Genomic DNA, 7,813 nt, shown 5'->3' on the forward strand with positions numbered 1-7,813 from the left:
AAATGTGCGAACTGAGGGGACAGTATAACTTTGGAGAGGTCTAAGTCACAGCTTCCAATCCCTCTCTCTCTCTCTCTCTCTTGTGTATTGAAGTCAGAAATCTTGGGTTGACGAGTCCACAACTTTTCTGCATTTGCCACAATTCTCTCAAAATGGCCTGTCGGCGCAAATGTGCCAGGCCGAGACCGCATAAGTCCTGCTCAACAGTGCCGGTAAAAACGGATGTATCAACAGGCTCGGAAGTTTAATGCATGAATTTCTCAGAATTGTTTCTTATCCTGTGTGTGTGTGTGTGTGTGTGTGTGTGTGTGTGTGTGTGTGTTTGTGTGTGTTTGTGTGTGCGTGCCTGCATGCTTGCGTGTGTGATCCCTGCGAGTAATGTAGTGACGCCCGATGTATGAGAGACCGAGAGGCTAGAAGCGTCAGTAGAAGAGTTCTATGATTGTTACTCAGGTGTGAAGCAATGGTGGTGGCACTGCATGTCCAATGATAATGACAACACTGTCACCATCTTCGGGTGCGAGGATTCCCGCCTGCAACCTAGCTCTGAGCATCTGTACAAGAGTCAGTTTCACTTGCTTTGCCGATGCTCTGCGGAAGCGATCAGGTCTTTTCTATGCCTTACCAGAAGGTACAGACGAGAGCCATAAAGCAGTAGCACAAGGACAATGAGCTGCACGCCGACTTTGAACGACTGGAGAATGGCCTTGGCCTCCACGCTGACCAGCGCAGTGGCAGGCTCGACGCTGATAATCACAAACACCAGACAGACAGCTGTGGTGAAGAGCATCATGCCTTCTCCCTTGACTAGCTGCTTATTCCTGGCCAGTGTCGCCGCGACCAATCCCGGAAACAAGATGGCAGCCTGCCATACGTAGGTCACGACCTCGACTGCAGGCTTCTCTCGACACTCCTTAGTCAGCAGTGTTGTATTGCCTTCGCGCAATACAGCCAATTCCAGCTCGACTGCGTCGCACGCCAAGCTTATAACGGCAATCAGCTCAGAGATGCCAAGGACAACGAGCAAGGAAACTAGCTGTCCCTTGGTTGATCGCATGTAGTGCTTCCATCCAAGTGCTTTGCCCTTCGTTTCGGCCGCCTGTGCCAGCAGGTTGAGTGAGCGGATCAGAACTATGGCCGGGCTGAGCTGGATGAAGGGATCATCAATCATCTTTGTTATGCCACAGAGCAGTTGAGTTGGTTCAAGTTTTACTTCGAGCACCAACAAGACTGTCGTGAGGGCTAGACCAACCAGCGTGAGCGTGAAAACTACGCAAGTGAATTTCAGATCAAGACTGTGAATCAAGTCAATGTTACGATACTGGATAAAGGCAGCCAACATGAGCAGAATGAACGCCATCACGGCACCGCGTATTGCTATCTGAGCGATTGTGTAGCCGCTGCTGGCACGCTTGGTCTGCGGTGTAATGCATTCGGTCCTCTCTGCATTGCTGACCGTATATACATTGTTGTTAGAAGTGCCGCCGTGCAGGTTTTGCTTGCACTCACTGCACTCGCCGCTAGTCCCGTTGGACACGGCGTGCTCAGTGCAATTCACACACGACCAGCAGCAGGTGTTGGATAGAATGGTGCTGCTGGCCCGCTTCTTACCTGGCCTGCACTCTGGTCGGCACGACGACGTCACATTCGGCGCCCAGCCCGTCATGCTAAGAGAAGTATTGCACTCGTCGATGCCGGAGAATACACCCAGTGCCGCGTAGGCATTGCCACCGTTGCCAGTGGTTACGTGCAGAACGTGATAAAGTGGCCATGCGCTCCGCGTGGATGTGAACGCTCTGCACCTGCACTTCCCGTCTTTGCAGGCGAACACGTCTTTCGGCAGGTAACGTGTTTGCTCCGCGCTGCACCACACCATGACCTGCTGTAGGAAGCAGTACGCCAAGTCGGCGTTGTAGGTCGTTCTGTTGGCAATCTCGCCCGTGTAGAAAACACCCTGAATGGCCACGTCGAACATGAGCATCACTGGGTACGAACTGCGAAAGTCGAGCACATCCACAGAGCTGCTGATGATGCTAGCGGCATCGGGGCAGGCTGACAGTCCCCGATTACCGAGGCACGTGTCTACGTTTGAAAAGGTACAGTTGTATCTGTTCTCAACCACGGCTGCAAACCAGGGGTTTCCCCGCATGAACCGCTCCAGAAGTTGTCCACCGCTTCTGGCAAGAGTTGCAAAGCGCTCGGTTTGCCCGGAATACGTCTCCTCTCCCAGAGTCCACGGGTCTAGCCCGATAATGGTGGGTAGAGACACGGCCGATGAAGGTGACACCGTACAGTTGTTCTCTCCTTTAACTATGCAGCAAGCACATGCTGGCTCGATGTCTGAGAGGTTGGTGCGCGTTATCCAAGCTTCCGTTCCCAGGACGACGTAGTCGCTGGTCATGTTACGGGCCCTCATGCACGCTAGGAACTGTCCGGCTTCAGCCTCTAGCGTGAACAAGACTATGACACGGATCTTTGGGTCGTTCTGGATGCGCTGCAGGATGCGAGACATCTGCTTCAAGTCGCGAGGGTCTTGCGGCATGTTGGCCTCCTGGCCAATGCAGAATGGCCTCTGCGAGCACAGACTGCTTATGCTCTCGCGCCGCAAGCCCTCCAGGCCCTTGGTCCCGTACTGGTGCTGTGCTGACGCCACCACAGCAATGTACGACCAGTTGAAGTGCTGGATAAGCTTGGACAGTCCCTGGACAATGGCATGGTCCGATGGGCTCGTGCGGAATAGGTAAGGAAACTCGGCAGGGTCGTCGAACAGCTCGCTGGTCGCAAACGGCGACATGTGCGGAATCTTCTGCACCGCCAACTGCGGCGAGGCTACGGCCACTTCTGAGCTCAGCGCGGGTCCGAGTACAAAGAACGGTGGCCGTCGAAAGCGGCGCAGTTGCTGCAGGTGCTTGGTGGTAAGTATGGGTGATGAACAGGTGTCGAAGAATTGGGCCTTGGAGCACCAGTCAAATTCGATCGGAGTCTCATGGTTGATGAACTGTGCTAGAACCGTGTTCTTTATGCTCGACCAGCCCAGAGAACCTCGGCAAGCATCCTCATTGTACATGTATTCACTGTGTAGACGGCTCAACACCACCACCTCCACCGTGTCACAGTCCGATGAATTGTCCCAGCTCAGAAGAAACGAGCAGTTGGAAGCCATTGCGCGGGCGCCGCGCGCTCTCACTTCGAAATCCTTGCACTGCTGGATCCCGGCATCAGGTTGGACAAAGTCGGTCATCAGCATGTATAGCGTCAAAGAAAGCACCACAAAGCGGTCAAAGGGGTAGGGTGCTCTCTGCATGCTACGCCCAGCTCGCTGCCCCATTCTTATCTCGTTTCGGAGGTAGCCCACCTCAGAAGAGCCTATACCGGTGTATTTATACCACCATCAATGCTGACTTCAAAGAAACCTTATTATTCCTTTAGCCCCATTCCGGTGCTATTCGTACTCAGTCGTTGCATGCGATCATCTAGTCATGATCAGTCGTTGCATGCGATCATCTAGTCATGATCAGTGGATGCAGCGGCACATGATCAGTTCATGCAACGCCGGTAGACTCTACGGCGGTAGACGACGTTTCACTCTATCTCGCCGATCTTCATCTGCCTAAGTCCTTGACTTGGCTTGAGTTCCAAGTAACGAACTTTGTTGAGCCTGAAGCCAGAGTGAAGGTAGATCTACTACTCGCAGCTCGTTCACGCGCGTCGTCGGTGCATGTATAGATCTACGCCGATCCAGCCGGGGCAGGTAGTCTAGTCAGCTAGTCGTCCTGCGCTAGCCGGAAGGCCGGCCCTCTTCTGGGGGTGTGACTCCAACTCGCTCCAGCTCTCTGCCATTTCGCTACAGGTATTTTGGCAGAAACGAATTCTTCGACTTCTTGCACTGTCTTTAGTAGACTTTACCATTGTTTATGCCTGGACCACGTTTGTAGGCCGATTTGACGGCCAACATGTAGATTTACATACACCTACATGATGTACTTGTACGAAAATTCTCGAGATCGTGGCGAACATTGCCTGGTACGCAATTTCAGTGCTTGCACGTGGTGGGGCGGGCCTCCAACCAACCAGTGACGGCTTTTCACCATACCAGTCCATGACAGCGGAGAGCGTCGGTGCAGACTGGCCGGCCGTGAACTGGCTGCACTGCACTGGATCGCTACTACAGACTCAGTGCTGGCAGCTGAAATCCGACCCCCTGACTCGAGCGGTGCGCTCACATCGCAAAGAATGTGAACCCACCGCTCAGGGGGTCGGATTTCAGTTGCCAGCACAGTAGTACAGGTACTGTAGTAGTACTAGTAGTAGTACGAGTACTGTCGTGGACATGGAAATCCGGTCGCACTTCTACATGGTCTAGCGGCCCCAGGGCGCTGGCCATGCAGCCATGGCCAAGCGGTACACACATGCGCTGCAGCCCGCTGGGCGCTCGTCGCATCGGATCAACAATGATCATGACAACGCTCTGTACGCGCTGAGGGGCCAGTGTCAGTGAGGGCGCCGGGTCGCCGGCCCCGGTCAATCGACTGGATTTTCATGTCCGCTACAGTAGTAGTAGTACATGTGTAGTAGTACAATTAGGGATGAAACGGTTCCATGTTTTTCATGTTCGGGTACCCGAATGCCAGCATTGTTTCCCACGGTTCGGGTATCGGTTCCATGGACTCTTTCGTACATATTGTCCAGACCGACAAAATGCGTTCGCGACAATTATTTTTTAGAAAAAACATTTTTACGAGCAAGAATGAGACATCGGAGAGTCCAATTGCGAAGAAGATAATGACCAGAGAACTCTTTGGAAGAGTGGGGATCGTAAGGTAAGACATTAAAATCTTGAGTAGACTTGACATGTACATGTATTTGTACAAGAACGAGATTTTTCGAGTTTCGGTTCGAAATTTGACGGAACGGGTACCCGGTTCTTTTCAGCTGGCGGTTCCAAAACCGGTTCCTTACCCGAACCGTTTCACCCCTAAGTACAATGTGCTGGCAACTGAAATCCGACCCCCTGGGCGGATTTCAGTTCCAGCACATTGTATTGTAGTAGAATTTATTATTAATTGATAGGGAAGGCCCTACACTGACTGTACTACTATTAGTATTAGAGAGGTTCTGCTATACGTGAAACGTAGAGAAATCACGTAGAGAGCAGGTGTCTGGGTTAGAGTCTACAGCTTCGCGTGTTTTGGCTCCAGATTTCTACGCGGAGATGACTCAGATGAGGTTCTCTACGTTGTGGCACACGCAGAGAAAATGCGTACGGATTTGCTGGGCATCGATCAACTGCATGCAGAAAACTGCCAAATATGGAAGGGGAAATTCCCAGTACACATTCCACGTGACTTCTCTACGTGAAACGTAGAGCAGAACAGCATTTCTTTACGTTACGGGAACGCGAAGAAAGTTCGCGTGATTCTTTGCGTCGCGTTCCCAAAACGCAGAGCAGAACCTCCCTATTACCAAGAGTATATAACGGGTTATGTACTCTTGGTATTACGGTCTAGCGCGGCTGTGTACAAGTACCGCGTTTAGCCCTTCTGCCTTGACGGAATGTGCTCGGTAAATAATTACTGAATTATGCTTTCCAATACATGTATTATGCTTTCCAATACATGTATTATGCTTTCCAATACCGGTACACAATCATTATGTGCTGTTGTTGTTGTTGTTGTTGTTGTTGTTGTTGTTGTTGTTGTTGTTGTTGTTGTTGTTGTTGTTGTTGTTGTTGTTGTTGTTGTTGTTGTTGTTGTTGTTGTAGTTGTTGTAGTTGTTGTAGTTGTTGTTGTTGTTGTTGTTGTTGTTGTTGTTGCTGCTGCTGCTGCTGCTGCTGCTGCTGCTGCTGCTGCTGCTGCTGCTACAGCAGCTACTGCTGTGGCTGTAGTTACAGCCCCTCTCGTTGTCAGGAAATGTTTGCTTGTGCTAACTTCTCATCCAGTTGACTTCTTATTATGACTTTGTACGTTATAATTTTGTTGAGCTCCGGTTTTCCCCTTCATTCTAACTCAAGTGCAGTTTAGCGTGTATTGGCTTGTGATTTCCTTTCTTCTGTTTGCTTGGCATTTTATCGCTCCACAGGTACCCTCAGTCTCAGGTGCTCTCACATTTGTGCAATTGTTGATTTTGGTCCTGAATTGTCCTCCCTGTTGCTTTGCTACCGTCCTCCTCCTTCCTCCACCTTTTTTTCTTAATTGGCCTCATTATGGCATTCGCTTCCATGTAATTGGGCTTGTAGCCCGTGTGTACTTGCGAATTTAAATAAATATATACATACATACATACATACATACATACATACATGCTGGAGTTATGCAGTACATCACAACTGTTAACCAGGAAGTGGAAGCGTGTCATGCAGCGCGATTAGCACATCAACGTAGAATTCGCAACAAGCTTACTGCAGGTTCCCTCCAGGACAAAGAGTGGTGGTCAACCATCAAGAGCGCAGCAGGCAAGGGACGTTGCTCTGACATCCCCCTGCTGACCAACCCTGCAGGACAAGAGTTCCACTCTTCTCGTGAGAAAGCCGAGTGCTTTGCAGCGCATTTTGCGAACAAGTGTAGCCTTGGCAATAACGACCTCTGTGCTGCTGACCTGCCTGACCTGCAACGACCTGCCTATGCCACGCTAAAGCACATTCACTTCCGCGCAGCAACGGTCAAACGGCACTTGGCGAACTTGGCTGTATCAAAAGCAACTGGACCGGATGGCATCTCTGCTCGTGTGCTCAAGATGTGCTCATCTGAACTTGCAGACCCACTGGCAAAGCTCTTCGCCCTCTGCTTCTTAGCCGGTGTGCAACCTGGGGCATGGAAACTTGCCCATGTAGTCCCAGTTCACAAACGGTCCTCCAGATCTTTGGCATCTAACTACCGACCAATATCACTGCTAACGATCATGTCGAAAGTCATGGACGGCATTGTAAACACGCAACTGGTTAACTACCTAGAGAAGCATGAGGTGTTGCCAAACAGCCAGTTTGGATTCCGACGTGGTGGAGGAACCGCAGATATCTGAACGGCTCTCCAACATGAATGGGTCCACACCATAAGTACTGGCGGTTGTGTCCAGGTCCTCGCCGTGGATATTGCCGGTGCGTTTGACCGGGTATCGCACACAGGAGTGCTGTACAAAGCAAAGCAGGCCGGCGTCGACGGACGCCTGCTTGTATGGCTACTGTAATAGTTTTACCTTGACACTTCTTGCTTGTCTTATGGAAACACCTTGTGTTCCTACTATTCTCACTCCTGCGGTTCTCACCTCTCTTTTGCTTTATAACCTCTGGTTTGAACATCATTGGACGAATTCTCCAATCAATCAAGTCTATACTGTTACACTGGTAGCTTGAGGATGGTTGAGATCATCGTTTGCCCTTTGACGTGCCTTGTGCTCCTGGCCGCTACTGCTCTGCTATACGCCGCTTTCCGTGAGATCCGCCGCGCTCGGGACAACGTGGCTGCTACAGTTGGACGACATCAATTACCTGCTACATCAAGCTCAAGTCCTCCGGATCTAGCCCAGTGTCGATCGCGTTCTCTCTCCCAGACAAGCCCGAGCGTCAAACGCGTTACCAGAGAACCGAATGTTTTCCATGGCAACCCTTCCGAGTTCAAAGAATGGGTATTTACGGTCGAATTAGCCTTGAAGTGCTCACCTCAAGGTGACCCGGAGAGCCAAGTTAACTTTGCGGCTAGCTACCTCGCTGGGAATGCGCGTCTTTGGCTAATTTCTTCCCTGGAAGCAGGTGAGCAATTTTCGGATTGGCATTCTTTGAAAAGCGCCCTAGCGCGAGTGTATGGCCCGCACTATGATG

The sequence above is a fragment of the Sycon ciliatum genome, chromosome 4 (assembly GCF_964019385.1).
Source record: "Sycon ciliatum chromosome 4, ocSycCili1.1, whole genome shotgun sequence".
NCBI lineage: Eukaryota > Metazoa > Porifera > Calcarea > Leucosolenida > Sycettidae > Sycon > Sycon ciliatum.